Here is a 17417-nt window from a genome sequence, read left to right on the forward strand (position 1 = left end):
TGTTTGTTCTGACTTTAATGCTGTAAAACATTTCAGCGTGACCCATGTCTGGAAGGCGTTTTACCGCACAGAAGTGTTTTGCTGCAGTAACTCAATCAGATGGTTATTCCTGGCTCTATTGCAAGTTCTGTCAATGTCACAGCAGTCTGGCTGGCATGGGGTGATTATGCATATAAAATCCAGAATTACCAAATTGTAATCACAGAGCAAACACTATTAGCACCTGATTCATCGATCACTACCTTATTAACCACTCTAATTAGTATGAGCTGTGCAAAAACCCTCTGGGTGCCGATGCATTGATCTACATCTAAATATAGTCATAATGTTGGGAGTCCAATATCAAAACCACCCGGTTCAAACAATTACTTTGTAAGTAAAAGAAAAAGGCAGCATGTCATCTCCTGCAATATCAACCAGGTTAGAGATACATCACCAAATAATGGATACCTGTTTCTATCACTGCCATTGTCTGGAAGCTTTTCTCTACTATTAGACATACCTGCTGCAACTGCAAGCTGGGTGACATGTCCCAGAAACCAGCTGCTCTTTGTCTTGGGAATCTTTAGTGTTTCCAAAATGTGATGCAGGTGCCAGAGTTCTTGGCCTCAGTGAATTACAGTTGCTCTTCTGCCTGTTTTTTCCCAGTTTCATGAAAAATTATTTTGCTTGATGCAATTTATTGTAAATTAATCCAAAGCAAACTTTTTTTTTTTAATGCCTACACGCATTAATATATGTAGGTATGTACATAAATCCTCCTTATATGCTTTGCTGGGATTTTCAACTGGTGCTGGAGAGCAGGAGTGATTCTTACTGAATTCCAGTTCTGCCAAGTTATTGTGATATTTTCTGGATTTGTGGGTTAAAATTGGATGTATGTATGATGTTATTAACAAACTCTCTGAATTGCTGTAATGTATTCCAGAAACAATGTTTTTGATTACCATAGAAAAACATGTACTGAACCAAGAAAAAAAATGCATTTCAAACATTTAAAAATTGTTTATGGATCAAAAAAGATGTCAGGTAACTCAGGTTACTTCCTTTTTTAAAAAAATCCAGAGAGGTTTTATTAAAATACGCATATCATTCCTTTTTCCCTGCTAGACAGCTGATGCATATGAGATGCGTATCTGGGGTAAGTTGGTTTATCTGAGATTTTTAGAGGGAATCAAAGGGAAAAATGTGTTCTGACACATAATTTTACAAGTACATTTGTTCTGCCAAATAATTAATTCTTTAAATTCTTCCAAATGGGAAATCATGCTTTCTGGCCCATAAGCAGCCTTGTTATTCCTAACCATAGACCATAGAGTATGAAAAATAACAGCCTTTTTTTCAGATATCAGTCCATGTGACACCTATAATTTACAGCACTTGCAAATACAAATGGAATTAATGCCAGGTAAGGTTTCCAAAGGGCCTGGGAATCGGATATGCTTTTGAAAGACTGTTGACCAAGGATCACAGACTAATCTGTTTAAGGGACATGCCTGGCACACTGTCTTGAAAACTTTTCTTCACCAAAGTAGCGGTGTTGAACTCAGCAGTTTAACATGTCTGGGTAAGCATTGGCAGGATTTATCCCTCCTTAAATTTCTACAGATTTGCAGAGCTGTCTGTACATGTAGGAACAAGCTCTAACTATAGCTGACTTATTTATGTTGTTCATGCCAATCAAAATATTGAAAAACTTTGAGATATTAGCACCCTATTATCTCTTTGTCTGTACATATTACAATACATAGAAAAGAGGAATTAACTCTTTCCTCCTTCCCTCCTAGCCTCTTTCTTTCCTTGCTTAAATTCTTTCATACTTGCAGTTGATTTTTTTCAGCATCTTTAAGGTGAATTATTTGAATTTTGTCTTACAGAATTATTATAGGATTGAAACAAACCTTCATTTTCACCCCTTCAGTCCTCCAAGGAACACTGAAAAAACAGAGGTACAGGTGATAAAAGTAATACCCTGTCCTTGGAGGTGTTCCAGCGTCAACTGGGCGTGGCCCGGAGCAACCTGATCTAGCGAAACCTGTGTCGAGCAGGATGTTGGGCTAGATGACCTCTGAAGACCCCTTCCAACCTCAAATGTGATGCTACAGTTCTATGAAATTTCAGCTAAACTACATTTCTCCTGATGGCCAATATCAATATACTGGCCAGGCATCTTCATTCCCACTGGAGTGACTGGGACCTGAGGAACGTAGTCATATGAGTGTGGCACGGAGCCTAACTTTTAAATCCTTGTTCACCTTGAGCTATTTGTGGCCCCCTTTGTAGAAGTGTGGCACTACCCAGACTTTAGGAGACCAGCTGAGCAGTCAACATTACTGAGCAAAAGGCAGCCCATGTGTCACCCATTACCATCCATAGTCCTATGTCATCTCCTGTCTGAAGTAATAATAGAGCTCATCACAAGCCATCTGTAAACCAAAGTTACCAGGATTTCTGTGCCAAAATCAGTCTTGGCCATATCATTAAACAGCCTTCCCATTGTCTCTCTTGGGTCCTTTTTTAGTTAGTATCCAAATTAAAAGTGTAATAAGAGGTAATAAGAATATCCCAAATCACAGAGTGGGGATAAATTATATTAATTTCCAATAGATTTATAGCAGTATGATTCCACACACTTTAAGAGTGTTGTGTCATATTAAAATGGTTTAAGTGAGAAAAAGAGTTGCTATGAAGGAGATCAATTTTTACTTACAGCCCGATGCATTCCCATCTCTGCAGGGCAGTTTTGTTTTCCACAGCAGTGTGAATTCCTGACAAATGTTCCTTGTGTGCCTACTGTGGCCCCAGTTCTCCTCTGTTGGCTGCTGCCACTCATCCACTCTTCCGTATCACAGAGCTGATTATTCTTTCTGAGGGCTAGAATTTTACACTTGGACTTATTGAATTGGACTTCATTTTTTCCAGACAATTTTTTTCCAAGCTGTCAAGACAATTTTGGATTTCAGTCTTGTCCTCCTGCTTGTTCACATGAATTGCCAAAGCCATCAGTCTGTAGAAGCTCAAAGTCATTAATAGAAAGTGTTGACTGGTACCTGTCCTATGGCAGACTTTTCTTTCTTAATACCTTGTTCTTGTCTGATACTTCTCAGAGAATACTTATTAATGTTTTGCTTTTTTCCAGTCAAATGCCAGTACAATAAATAGTAGCATTATCTAATCCTTGTTTCCCAAAATTGTTTAGGAGACTATCTAGTGAAATAATGTCCAGACCTTAAGTCACAATATTTGACATCTATGGGGTTTTTTCCTATCCTACAGGCCTATTAAAAAAATAAAAATCTTTTGGCTATTATTCGTCCCTCTGTTGTCTTCTCCACACTTACAGACTGAGTATTTATTTCAACATTATTCTGAAAACTGAATGATGCTAGCTCACTGTATCACCCCATCCTTCTTTCTGAAGGTTGGCAGTGTGCTAGCCTTTTCCTACACCACCTCCCACCCCATGTTCTCACAGGTCATTACCATTGCTCTGCAGGTTTTTTCCAGCTGTCTCCCAGAGTACACATAAGTGACTGTGGTCAAGTCCAGGTCATTTGAAAACCTATCTGCTGTATCACTTTTTCTCTCATTATAGCCTGACTTCTGGGGTCTTTCTGCAGTGTTAATTGTGTCAAACACCAAATCACTGTTGAGACAGCACTATTTTTTTATGTCTTTGGGTGACTTATTCCTCTCCCTTGAGATGAGGAACAACTGTCATGGAAATTCGTCTCATTCTTTTTATACTTACTAGATGCTTTTTTGTTCTTTGTCTATCTCAGTTTTGCCCCTATATATCTATGCCTGTCTGATAAACTTGTCCATAGTACTTTGATGAAGTTTCTGGATTCTGTATGTTTTTTACCTGTCTCTGAAGTCCCTAAAGCTCTGTTTGGCCAAGTAGGTTTCTTACCACTTTCTTAAGCCATCTTTCATGTTGAGATTGTATGTCTTCCTTTAACAGAAATTTCTTAAGGCATTGCTGGTTCTCCAATTTTCCACCTTAAAATAGTTCCCTCCTGGGTCTTAACTACTTCCATTTGAGAAAATGCATTTTTCTGTAGACCATTATCAGTATCTTCCCTTCTCTTCCTAACACCCATCCATACTGTTTCAGTCTCATACAAGCTGTCCTCTGTCTTCATGTTCTGTTCCTACCTACTATATTAAAAGTCATAACATCTTCTTTTCTCTGGTTAGGTTTTTATTTTAGTTGCCCATCAAAAATTTATACTTCTTAACTTCCACAGTTTTCTGGTTCTTTTTATATCCTGCTGTACTCATCTTCCCAGACGTGTCTGGGTCAAAGAATTCCTTCCTTACATACCCCAGTTGCTACCAATATGTATCACTGTGAGTAATTCTGTTAAATTTCCAAAAATGGATTCAAAGCTGTAAAGTGAATCTTCCACACTGAAAGTTGGAAGATGGTTGTGGCAGATGACAAAATTATAATCAGTGTTTAGCAAAGGAGTGAGTTGGTGCTACGCAAGAGACCATTCTGTGACAATATCGGTTCTGGCATCTTTCAGAAACACTAAAACCAAATCAAACATCAAATAAAGCCAACTGGTGCACACAGCAGGAAAGGCTGCTACCAACAGCACTGGGCCATTGGTGGAGTGTTTGCTGGGGTCATTCTCATCCTAGCTTTATAGGAAACGCAAAGACTGTTCCAGTTCCAGCATTGACTCTGATTGCACCTCTTGGATACACAGTTTTATACAGGCTATGGCCAAGCTCCATGGAGAAGAGCTTTTCCCCAGTTTATAGGCTGGATTGTTTATATTCCTTGTGGTTTGTTGGCTTAATTAGTGCTTGAATTTCTTTGCACTTTATTTCATCTAGAATCTGATTCTAGGGTATTTTAATATCCTTTAGGAAATTTCTTGTAATGCTTCAATTAGAAGCTTTATCACACAGCTTATTTTAATTTAGGGCTCTGCGTTCAACTGACAGAGGAACAATAGAAGGAAAATTGGTTGGATCCTGCTATTTTGATAGGTTTAAAAGGTGAACATTAATGATTGCATGAGTTATCTCTCTGATATCTTTTCCTATTTGGCATGTTCATCTGTATTATGCTCATCACATTGTGCCTGAGCATTCCTGGTAATGCGTTAAGCTATGTGACTTGCATTATTTACATGGTGATTACTGTTCTCATCTTTCCCCTTCTACTGTGTGTATGGAGTCTTTTCCTGTTTTTTTAATGCATTTACTAAATCCACCATATGTATTAGTCTCATTGCTATGCACTGATGTTTAAAAAGTCTGGATCAAGGAAAAGAGCGATGGTGGTCCTTAGGTCAACAGCCTTGCTGACAGCTTTTTGCTGTGAACAAGAGGAGCTTTACCCAGTTGAAGGAAATTTTATTGCATCAGAAGAGTGAAATCATTAGCTGAAATTGTCATTTGATGGATACTGTTGATCTTCCACATATTTCAGCTCGAACCCTTCTTCATCTGAGAATTCAGTCACGAATTACCCTGTTGTATGATATAATTAACCATAAATGTAAAATCCTTCTGCAGCTTCCAGTTTACTTTCTGTTAGGAAAAGTGTTGCTGCCCCTGAATATTGTTAAAATCTTGCAACTTTATGAGTTTGCTAGATGAGCCATGCTTGTCTCTTCTCCTGGACTCGAATGCATCTACCTAAAAAAAAGTACATTGTGCGGGTTGTCTATGATGATTCGTGATTGTGATTGCCAAAAGTTGGAGGCAAGGATACAATGCAAACACACAAAATAAGTCAGCCAAGTATTGGGCTGATCAGCTTGTTCAACATCATCTGGAAGAATGTCCCAGAAACCTGAATAATGTATCACACCCTGATGCCTTGCCTGGCATGCCCTGCTTTGGCTACGCATCTCAATTAAATGACCATCATTGTGATTTGCTATCATGGAGCTAACCTAATTTCTGGACACAAGCTCCAATTAAGCAAATATCTCAACTGTGTAGTTTTTTCCGTAATAGGAACATGTTGCTTTGGGTACATTCTTTTGGAGGATATAGTGTTGCTTTGGCAAAGTCAGCACTGCAAAGAATCCACTCAAGCTGTCCAGCAGATACTTAGGAATTAAGTATATCATATGAGAAGGAAACAACACATTTTCTAATCTTTGCCAGCCACATGGAGATTCATTTCTCTTAAGTTTCACTTCCTGAGATGATGACCGCGATAAGAATTGACTTAAATCCCACAGACCTTGGTTTTGCTTGCAAATTGGCTTAAGCTCATCTCCTAATCAGGTAGTTGAACCATTTATGTTTCTTGGCTGAATTCCAGTTCGGGTTCATCTCTTATGAAATTGTTCCAGTTCATTAACCAGTCTGGTGATCCTGAACCAGTCATTATTGGAAAATACAACACTTATAGCCAGAAAAGGGAAGATGACCAAGGCTTATTTCAGATAAGAGCTTTAAACCCTTTGTCTTAGTCTTGTGACAGATCTTGAAGGCTGCTTCCCAGCATAGCTTCCCAGATTCTCCACACCTCCTTCAACCTGGCACATAAAGCCGAGCATCCACTGACCCCGTCATGGGATCGTGAGTGGTACCAGTACGATGGTAGGACCACCAGCCTTCCTGGCGGTACTGGTACTCACAGCCTCAGAGCACTGAGCCCATCACTCTTGCCCTAGACTGTCCCTTGGGGTAGACTAGGGGATGGATGGGGCAGCACAGGTTAGTGAGACACATCAACCCTAACAGGGCACCACTGAGGGTAACAACACGGTTCTCCAGTGTGGCAAAAGGCATCAAAGGTGTGCCTTTGGTTGAGAAGGACTCTCTGTTGGTGGTGTTCCTGGAGCTGGCTTTAAAATTGTCAGCCTCATGTGGAGTCAGGGAGAGACAGAACATGGCACAAAAGCATGATATTTTCCTTGTGCATTCCCACTGTCTACTATTATTTTCAGCTCACAAGATTTTCTGAATCTGATGCAATTTTCTCATTTAGTAATCTTTTTATATACATTTTATTATATAGATTTTATTATAATTCAAATACTCATGCAAACCCTTCCAGGAGCCAAATAAACTTCCCGTACAATAACATCCACTGACAAGGAAACCTGTTGTAATTTTTGTAGTCTGACATACTAGTTTCATTCAGTGGCCCCTAGTTCTTACTTTGGAAGAGACCAGGAATACTTGGTTGTTCTCCACTACCTCCATTCCCCTTAATTCTTTGTCCTCATCTTTAAACATCTCTTTCCCAGACTGAGGAGTCCTAAGTTACTTACTTAATCAGCCTTCATAGAAACACTGTTGCTAGCAGCTGCATGGATTTGTTGCCTTCCCCCATAATTCTCCTATATCTCCTCTGAGATAAGGCTACCAAACTTACACATAGTATTCAAGATGTGGGAAAATCCAAATACTAGGGATTTATGCACTGTCATAACATTCAGTGTTTTCCACTGCTAACTTTTGTGGTGCTTGTTGTTTTGCTCTATTGAGCTTTGGGCTGTTTTATAGAAATCCTACATATTTATGGGAATATCTATCGTAAGCCCAAAATCTGACTGCATTTTTAGGTATCTAGTGTGAAGCGAGGTCATTTTTGCAGTCCCTGAACCTGACACCTGAAGGTATTGCTTCAGCTGAATGCATCATGCTATTTTCATCACATTCAGCTTCAGCTCTTTCCGTGTGCTGTAAAACCCCCCAAAATTAGTTTTTGCTCCATGAAGACATGGAGTTTTTCTTCATCTGAATCGAGATAGTTACTTTTAAAGAATTAGACAATGCCCATGGAAGTATTCAAAAAACAGTTACATAGACTAGGAAAACAAAGAGGTTTTTTACACAAAATTGTGCCATCAGCTCCCTTCTTTATCAGTTTCATATGGTTTAAGTTTCATTGCATGAATACAATAAAAAGAAGATGAACCCTGTTGGCAACTCAGGAGACCAGTGGTCTGTTCTAAGTATTACCAGAGTCCTTCTGCTTGGCCTGTGGCAAGTTGTTGTATCTCTGGTTTCTCTCAAATTATTTCTTGATTCTATTGAAAATAGAAACCCTGGGGGGAAGAGGTGAGCATATCTGCTCATGCGGTGGCCTTACTCCTCCTCTTTCCCTGGTATGAACATGAAGAGCGGTCTTGCTGGGACAAGAAAAAGGTCTTGAGTCTTTTTTCTAGCAGTAGCAAGGTGCTTAGGAAAGAGCATAACAGCAGAGCAGATAGCTAGCCATACACCTATATACTCTGCTGAGTATATACCACCTATACTGTCAACAGAGTATATAGGTGTATTACTCCTGCAACCAAAGGCAGAGGTGGTATCTCTGTGTTTGATATCCTTACCAGCCCTTTTTCCATCATTTAGATAATTTCTTGGGAATTCTGGCTACACTTTAATGGGTAATCTGCACCCAAAAGGATTTCCATCCTCAGATACTCATGATCTGGCAGCTGTGACACAGCCATCACTGTCAAGATGTAGCCGTTGTGCAGGAAAATCCAGTTTCTCGCTAGTACAGTGCTGCACCCAGCTATTTCATAAAATAAGAAGTGATCAGATGTCGGTCACTGTTATCCAAAGGGATTTTCATACATTGTCATGCTGAAAACACAAGAATGGGTGCTAAAACTTTCCTAAACAATTTTCCTAGCATTCAACGAGCAATTAGCATTTATGTTAATTTTGCTGAGGTTCACCCTCTCTCCTGACCCCACGCTGCTGTGTAAGGTACTCCTGTTACATGAATTATGTGGATTTAGGAGGCACCCCGGGATGGTGAGGACCTGAGTTCTGGTCTTTGTTGGCTCCAGGAACTGGCTTTTATATTCTCCATAAACAAATACAAGCTAAGGCAAACATTTGCTTCTCACACTTTCTCCAGCAAATATGGCTTTAAACATGGGGGGAAAAAACAAACTGTAAGACCACCTCTCAGTTTTCAATAACTTATGCATCCATCTTTCATGTTTTATTTTCCCTCATCCTGGAAGGAAAGCGGAGCAGTAGAAAGCATTAATCTCTAACCACAGTAATTTCCTGAATGCCAGAGAACTGTTGTCAAAACCAAGGATTCACTCACTGCTGAAACATCTGTATTAGATTACTGCACTTTCCTTTTTACTCCTGCATCATGGCCTGCGATCTGCTGCCGCTCCAAACCAGAAGCTGGAAGCAGCTGCAGACTTCAAAACCATTCCAGGCTTCCCCTATCTAACAGCATTGCAATGTAACTTCTACAGCACGAACATCTTTTTGGATTTTATGGGTGCTTCTTTATCCAAACCCTGCACAGCAAACAGTAAATCGCATTTCCTTCCTGGAACAGAGCTGGAAAAAATCTGCATTGGATTCCTACCATTTTTTAATGTGGCCTCAGTAATTTCCAGATTGCTGCCTCTGTTCTGTACCATTTTGTCTCGCTGACTGCCAAGCTGCTTATAGCACACATTTTCTTGAAACGTATTTTTCATCTTTTCCTCTCCGTATATTTATATTCTAGTCCCTACTAAAAATAATGATGATAGTTTTAATGACTGATCTTCCTTGACCTGATTTAGCTCTTTAGCTAGCTGATGCAAGAAGATTATTCATTGTCTTCTCCAAAGTAATTTCCATGAGTCTTTGGGAGTCACGTCTTCTGTCTGATTGACTCATTAGGTTTCAAGATCCCTAATAGCCAAGATCAGAAGGATTGATTTGGATAGTACTTTCTGGGAGTTTGTTCCTGACTTGCATGTCAGACCTGGGTTTCTGTTAAGAGGTCGTAATGCATACTGACCCCGTGGATTTATCACCTGAAGGAAGCACGACCCTACCAAGTGCCCTGAGATAACTTATTCCGACACCTAGCATGTTGCTGGCATGTTGTGTGGCAGCCACCTTCTGACAGTGTCCCCACAAAAGAACTCTCTGACTTCCAAGGGAATGCTCAAAATGGGAAAAGGGGGGAGGTGGGTGGAACAGCACCAAACAAAGCCAGTCTCTCTAAAATGGTGGCTGTTTGCACATTGAATGCTGCCAAGATATCCTCAGGCTGAAGTTCAGCTCCCTCAGCCTTTGCAACCTGCAGCCTTGTGGGGCAGCTGAGCTCGGCTCACCAGGGACCATGGTGATCCAGGAAATCTAACAGCGGAGACAGAAAATTTGGCTTTTTTCCCCGAAGGATCTTGGTTAATACCTTTGTTTCTTTGTCTTTAACTGGGGAATAATATGTAAAATATTTCTGAAATTTATCTCTAACCCCTTCCTTCCAACTGGGATGTGTAATTTGAAGGACACGGTAAATGAGGCTAGCCCTTCACCAGTGGCAGAGATCTGATCCCACGTGTGAGGTCTGGATCTCCCACCTTCCTCCCTAGGAGATCAGGAAATCAGGTATATGAGACAGTTACCAAGTGGTTTCTTGAGAAGTTTCAGCTTTAGGAATACCCTGGTTAAAAGTTCACCCAACAGTGTTGTTTAAAGCACCTTGGAGAAGCACCGCAGAAGAGGAGATGACTACCTCCCCTTCTCCACAACAGCCAGGTGTCACAACCACAGGTAAGGCTGCTGAACTTCCATGGGGTTTGGGAACCACGTGGAAGATTTCCAAACACCACGAAATTTCATTTGCAGAAAAAGGGCTGGTACTGAGAAGCAAAGCCACCAGTGACGAAATTTGGGAACTGCAGCTCCGTACCATTTCCCGTCTGAAGAGACATCCTTACAGTAGGCAACCAAGAAGTCTGATTCAAGGCATCTCATTTAAGCCTTGCAAGGGCTTAAACTACCTGCTTTTCCTCCTTGGATGGGCATCTACCTGGTAAATACATCTGCACATGGTCACTGGCTTTCAAAGCAGTTGCTCTTTCGAGCTCTGGAGACCCAGGCATATTTTTATCTATTACTACCTGTTCTCCTCCCTGGCTCCACTTCCTAACAGAAAGCCCTGCACTGGAAGGCCAAGTTCACTGACTGCAATGACAAAGCAGCACAGAATCACTTGGGAACAACTAATAACAAACTGATGCTGCCATCCAAATAACCTATCCATCGCAGTAAGGTCGTTTCTTTAACCTACCTACCTTAATGCGGCTTCTCTGACCTAGTTCACCTCCAAACTAGAGTGTTTTCTTGTTTTTACTAGCCAAGATGAAGCTGATGTTCCCTTCTGGCCTCTAAATCAGAATGCAGTCATGCAGTCACTGTAGAGCCAGGGTGAAGAGAACAAGCCTACCCTACATGTGTCAGGCTAAATGCAAACATCTGGCTAATGCTTTTACATACCCATCGCTCTGCCTGTTGCTAAATTCATTGCCATGCTTAACTCTGTAGGTTGCATCAGATTGCAACAGTTGGATCAGCAGCTAGAGATATTCTTCTCCTCTTCCTTTAATAACTTTGTATATTTATACATATGCAACTTCTTTATTGGAAATAATATTCCCAGACTAGGAAACTGTCAGGTTAACATCAGTCATGGGGACGCTCTGTGTTGGTTTAACAGTGGGATTTGCAGAAGCTGAGGTAAGCCACATGAGGGTCCAAGTAAAAAGACCCAGAAAAGCATTTCTGACCTTTCATGGGAGGCTGAACTGGTCATCACGGTGTTAAAACAGGGATAAAGAGATGTCATCTTCCTGCTCTCAGCGCTGTGATGGATTGCATTTGATCAGAAGGAAAAAGCGAGACATACAGAAGAGCTGTAACTCTCTCAGCCCCTAATTACCCATGCTATAGACCCTGAAAAGTCTTTAAGATTTTGAAGCAAAGAGGTGACCAAGCTCAGTCCAGCCTTTGCACACTCCCAGGTAGCACAGGAGTTCTTGAAGGGGCCACCTTTGGAGCACAAGCACTGGCTACGCGAGCAAAGCCCGAACTGGCTGGCGCTGCACGGCACCAGGACTGGCAAGACAGACCTCTGGCAGGAGGGATTTTGCTTCAGCTGGATGGAGAAGCAAGCCAGCTGGGCAGCACCTTGGTATTTTGGGCCAAATATCTCAGAAGATGTAAAACAGGATGGTGCCATTATTTTGGGGGGAGGAAAGGTGTCTGGATTCATTCCCAGAGGGTTGGTAAATGCCCTTGTTTGCACTGAGAGGAACTGCAGGAACGAGCCTCCATCAGGCATTGCCACTCACTGTTGGCATTAAAAGCAGGAAAAAGAATGATGCATTGCAGGGGTTTTTTTCCCCCACACCCCCTATGCTTTGCAAACATTTCACGGAGACAAGACACTCGTGTGCTTTTATATAAGCACAATCTCAACTTCCACTGTTTAAAATTTGGTCTCTGTAGTATGCACAGCATTAAATTGAGAAGGAAACAGAAAAAACACCAGCAGCAAAGAGGAGACAAACAAAGCTGGTGACTAAAGATATTAATGCAAGAGAGATTTTCTTCCAGGTGAAGTTTCCAGAGTGAGCCACCCACAGGTCATGGCTCTGCCTGTGCCATGTGTCCGTGCCCACCGGTAGCTGGGCAAGCACACATGTTATTGACTTCTACCTCAAGGTGGGCATGAGGTGAGGAAACCAGTCAGTGGGTGAACTTACTTAATGCCACAGAAATAAATGAATCCAACATTTATTCCTCATCCTTCAATATTTTAGGTGGCTTATAAAAAAACACAAACACCAAACCTCACACACATTGAACCCGGATCTTTTTAATCTGTCACAAGGTAGCTGCTGAAGTAACTCTGGTTATTTCTAACTGAAGGCAAAGTTGAGGAACAGCACCCAGTTTGCGGAGTTTAATTTTAGTTTGAGCTGATGCTACTCATTTTCATGCCATGTGTTTATACTTGTTTTTATTTACTTGTGCTAAATGAGAGGGTGGAAGGCTGGGAGGTCCCTGTCTTCTCTTAAGAAAACAAACACACTACTGGGAGAAATTACAGTATAACTTGAATTTATAAAAATAGTAATAATATATTTATATTTATATTTACATGTTGTACATTTACATTTATGCATCATGCAAACTGAATTACCAAAAGGGTTTAGGCTGTTGTGCTCTATTAGAACCAAGATCATTACCTTGCTTCTGAAGCATGCTCCTGGCTGGGACTAACACACATGGGTCAACTCACCCTTTTGGCTCACCTCTACCAACAAAGCATCCCCAGGCCACCCATTCTCACCCTCTGTTCTACATTCTTCTCTCCTTGTGGCCACACCACCTTCCCCCACCTCCTTCCCTGCCCACATCCCCTCCTGTCCAGGATGACACCTGGACAGGTCTATAGCAGGAGCAAGCTTGGAGGTGCCTTCACATGCATGCACCATGTAGGACACTATGTGGTCTCCAAGGCCAAAGACCCTCATGCCCTGCAATTGTCCTCTGCTCCTGATTGCCAAAGGGAAATCCTCAAACCAAATGCCAAGGATCTTCTTTGCTAACCCACCCCTCCTCCTAGAGCTCCCGACATCTCCAGTTCTCTATCCAGCTCCTACAGCCCCTGTTCATTTAAATAGCAGCTGTTGGGACAATGACTTTCTCAAGTTTTATGGCTGTCTTACCGTTGCCAGGGTGGAACAACTTCATGACAACTTCTTTGTGGGCCTAGTCCTAGTTTGGTATCCTCTTCCAAAAGCTGCTTCTCAGGACTTTTACTTATGAGCAAAAGAGTCAGCCATGAGAGGCAGACCTTCACCGGTCTTTGGGCTTTGGTTCAGGGCTCTAGCCATGACTGCCTTTTGAGGTCTGAACTTCTAACTCGTAGGAAAAAATACACTAACGGCAAATAAATGCTGGCATTCGGGGAAAGTGAAATTTCTCAAAGAAACAAAACCGCCAACAGTAATATTTTTCTGTGATAACAGAGAAACCCTTCGTTGAAATTTTGACCTATTGTAGCATTTTAATTTATATATTTAGTTCTGCTGTGATTTATCTTTTATGTTATTATTTATTTTATTCTATACATCAGTGACTGCTCTTTTTACATCACCATTAGCAATTGTTCTGCTAATTGCTAATTCTGTTTGTAATTTTTGAAGTAATTGGCCTTATGCTTTGCTCATTTCCCCCTGAAAAAAAAAAAAAAAGTGTTTTGAAATGCATCTCTAAAATGTTCTGCTTGGTATTGAAGTATTTTATTATATGGCTCTCAACAGAGCAAAAGACAGAAAAAAAACCATCTCTGAGGAATGCTTCATTTTGAACACATCAACATTCCCACTGAAATAACAAACATGTCCAACCAGCTCTATAAACCACGCTTATCTGCTTGTTCCATCTACCCAGCCCACCTGCCTTGGCTGCCCAGATACCAGCGTGGCACTCAGAGCTGTTCTCTTTGCACACAAAACATCTGGCATCTTCCCTTGGCTCCTGTCCACCAAATTAGGCTGTGTCTGAGGCCTGGGGTGGGGGCTTGCTCCTCCTGAAGTGCCTGGAGCACGTGCATGCCAATGGGCACTGACTGCTGATGGCCTGAAAGATGCTTTGCCACCTCATTCTATGAGACTGCTCGGCTTGAGTTCAGAGGGGCTCCTGTTAGCTTCAGCCTTGGACCCCTAGTTGCCGTGTCAGCTCTTGCACCCAGGAACACAAAATAATCTCTGCTTCCATGAGCCTTCACTGCTAATCACAGCCAGGCTCTGTAAAAGCACCTTCACTGCACTAAAAGCGTGGTCAGAAAGGAGTTAATGTGCCTGATAACCCTTCTTCTTTTTTTTTTTTTTTTTCTTTTTCCCTTTATTTTGCCTTTTTCTATTCTATATGCTCCAAAATTAAATCAAAACCTGTAAGAGGAAGGTAATACTCTCCACATAGACGGCAACAAGCCATGAAATAAGTTTAGGCTAGACCAGAGGAGACTTTCTAACCAAGAGGACAGGGAATCCACTGCAAGAGGAGAAAGCCACCATGAAGAGTGGATTTGGAAGGGACAGATCCATCTTCAGTAAAGGGGCTTCGGCCAGGTCACCACTGTCCTTCCCATGTGTGGCCTGGGGACTGCTGATGGCCACCAGAACTGCAGGAAGGTAGTAAACTGTTAAAAACCAAACCAGACACAGTTGCAGGCAAAGGAGAAAACTGGCAAACAGTAAATGTAGTAATGGTGTTGGTGTGATAGCGGCTGGGATGGTTGGGGGAGAGGAAAAGGAGGGAAAAGGGACAGTATAATACATGTCTGGGCAATTTTAGGTAGATGTCATAAGAGGACTGTCTGATTTTCTTTTGCCCCACCTTTATCAGTTAGCTAATATAAGCTATTTCCTCTCTTTATCCTTCTCGCCTCATTAATTAAGACATAAACATTCAAAGTGTAGCCTGTTTTTTCCTAGACTTAAATAAAATTGCAACAATCCAACACCACCACTAAAACATACATTCATCACACAATCTTCACAAGCCTCACTTACATCAGCAAAAAGAGTTCCCCACAGCAAAGCCAAAATAACTTCCTCACAACAAAGATGGGCAATTTACAGACACCCCAGCCCTCATCCCTTAACCTCAATTAAAAGAAAAATTTGTCACACTTCTAATGCTCTCTGGGAATGTCCAGTCCATGTTTTGCCCGTTTCCCCTCCCAATTACTGTCTTTATCTGGGATTTCTCAGGAGCCCCACCTTGGGCACTTTGGGGGACAGCAGTACAGGTTTGAATCATCCCTTGCAGTCACTTCTAGCCCATTTTTAAACATGCTTGAAGACCTGGGCTCAGCTGGACACCAAGGGCCCCAGAGCTAACAAACCTCCAGCAGGACATGGCCTCAGAGGGACATGCAGTGGGGACTGATCTTGGGTTCCCAGAGGATTTTCGGATGTCCTGCTTAATGCAAGGCAGGTCTACCTTTACAGTCACTTCAATATTATCAGTTCAGCACTGTTCTGCATTGAATGTGAGCAGGATCCCTCTCCCCCAACTCTGCATCCGGGAGATGCTGCAGGCACCTGCCCCATGGCTAATCTTCCTTTGCAGAGCAAGAGTGCAGCCAGGGCACCACTCTGCTTGTTAGAAACCCAGAGGACATGTAAATGGTGACTAAAATCCTTTAACCTGTGGTCTTTTGAAGCAAAAAATTACCCTTCCTTTTCAAGAATCAGGTGTAACATGGAATTACAGTCTGACAAACACTGTTCATCAGGTGTGTATGTCTGTCTTTTCATGTAAAAGCCCTGTTCACACCACTATATGGCACTACCCAAGTCCTAGGATAACCTCTGTCACAAAAGGGTAAAAGAGGGGGGAAAAGGAGGGAAAAAAGAGGTGTTAACACATCACCAGGGGAAGGAGCTGCACCTCCTTTCAGCTCAAGCTCAACAGATTGGCAGGGTCCCTGGTGCTCACAGATCTCCATGTGTGTTTACTTCAAGCCCTTCAGTTCCTCCACACAGACCTAACCAAAGACTTCTTGGGGTCTAAGTGCATTAGTATAAACCTGTTCCTCATTAGTTTAAATCAGCCATAATAACCCTGGTTTAGACTGAAACAAGGAGACAGATGGAAAGCAATGAGGTAACTGGATCTTAATGAGTTGGTGTTCGCTAGCTGAGCTGTGGTGATGGCATGGGACGTGCTCTCTCCCTGCCCTGGTCGGGAGGGGAAAGGCATCAGTGCAACCTCAAAGGTTTATGCATGGTTGGGGCAGGTCCTGAGCAGCACACCAGGTGGCAGCCCCCAGCCTTACCCCCACCAAAAGGTGCACCTTCAGCTCAGCTATCCCACCCCTGCATCCCATTTGAACCCTGCCATCCATGCCAGCTCAAGCCTCTCAGCAATGTGGACAGGTTGTCTTCAGAGAGATCAGGAGAGGAGGAAAGCTCACCCAGGCAGGGCAAGATGCAGGGCAGGTGCAGTCTTCACCCTAATGACATTTCCTATCATGTCATTTGGGAGCAACTTTCCTTTTCACAGACTCACAGACTGGTTGGGGTTGGAAGGGGCCTCTGGAGATCACCTAGTCCAGCTCTGCCAGAGCAGGTTCCCCTCCAGCCGGCTGCACAGTTGTGTCCAGGCGGGTTTGAATGTCTCCAGGGAAGGAGACCCCACAGCCTCTCTGGGCAGCCTGTGCCAGGGCTCTGCCACCCTCAGGGTAAAGTTCTCCCTCACATTCAGATGGAACTGCCTGTGTCGCAGTTTGTGCCCCTTGTCCTGTCGCTGGGCACCACTGGGAAGAGCCTGGCCCCGTCCTGACACTGGCCCTTGAGAAATCTGTAAGCACTTTCTGACCAAAAAGGTGGTTCAAGTCCCACTGCACATGAGCAGCTCAGTCCAGCCTTAACTTTGGAGAAAGGCTCATGTTTTCTTTATCTCTGTATGTCACTGGATAGATTGGATGAGATATATTTATCTGGACAGCAATCTGTGTAGCTGCAAAGATACGGCTACAAAATTCCACGGGTTGAGATCATCTCGTGCTGAGTTTAGCTCCCAGTAAGAAACGATACTTCATTTTGGTAGTTGACATGTTTTCATCAAAACATAAGGAAAATGAGTAATTTGAC

The sequence above is a fragment of the Falco rusticolus genome, chromosome 1, assembly GCF_015220075.1.
Source record: "Falco rusticolus isolate bFalRus1 chromosome 1, bFalRus1.pri, whole genome shotgun sequence".
NCBI lineage: Eukaryota > Metazoa > Chordata > Aves > Falconiformes > Falconidae > Falco > Falco rusticolus.